Source organism: Etheostoma spectabile, chromosome 2, assembly GCF_008692095.1.
Source record: "Etheostoma spectabile isolate EspeVRDwgs_2016 chromosome 2, UIUC_Espe_1.0, whole genome shotgun sequence".
Classification (NCBI taxonomy): domain Eukaryota; kingdom Metazoa; phylum Chordata; class Actinopteri; order Perciformes; family Percidae; genus Etheostoma; species Etheostoma spectabile.
Window position 1 is genome coordinate 18,207,251 of NC_045734.1, and position 769 is coordinate 18,208,019.

Genomic DNA, 769 nt, shown 5'->3' on the forward strand with positions numbered 1-769 from the left:
GCTTGGCTAACTATAGCATGGTTGTGCACAACGCTAGAACAACGTTTAGGATCATTTTCCTTGCGCAATGATGAAAAGGATTGTCTACCTTGTAACATAAATGTAATCATATGCGTCATACTTTCCCTGGCAGACCACTCAGGGCATGTAACACTGACTATCTACAACTAGAACAGCTGCGTGTAAACGATGGAGATAATAAGAGATCATTTTGGTTTCAGTGACATTGCTTATACTGCTCAGAGAAAATATCAAAAACACAAACTTACGTTGCTTCTCTCCTACGCTGTAAACATTGCCTTACACTATTAATCTCGCAAAATATACAGAATAACGATAGCACTGGTACTTTACTAACATAAACTTGTGTATGTATGGTAACCTGATAGCTGATGTTAGCAATGAAATAGTACCAAAAAAACGTAAAACTATTATTGCACTGGTAGGTACGCTCACTGACAAAGCCGTCTCTAATTTCAGGTTCTGTCACCAAGAAATTCTTACAGTGTAGCTTTATTATTGGCTTTGGAAAAACACAAGTAGGTGAAGAATTTTTGTAAAGAGTAATATATCATAATTAACGAGCGGCTGTAACTACAACATGATAATAAATTACCCTTGTAAATAAATCTATTTGTTATCACATCCTTGATTCCACTTCTCTGCTCTTTGCTCCTCAAGAGATGCTCAGAGATGCTTAAAATTGCATCCTTCACATACATAAAGCAGCAAAGTATTAATCCTCTCTCTCTCTCTCTCTCTCTCTCTC

General features: G+C 36.8%; 1 protein-coding gene across 2 annotated transcripts in view; it reads left to right on the plus strand.

Moving 5' to 3' along the window:
- The window catches only part of evi5l (ecotropic viral integration site 5 like), a 39,653-nt gene that overhangs the window by 16,413 nt on the left and 22,471 nt on the right, over positions 1-769 (plus strand). The gene's annotated exons all lie outside the window — the stretch shown is intronic.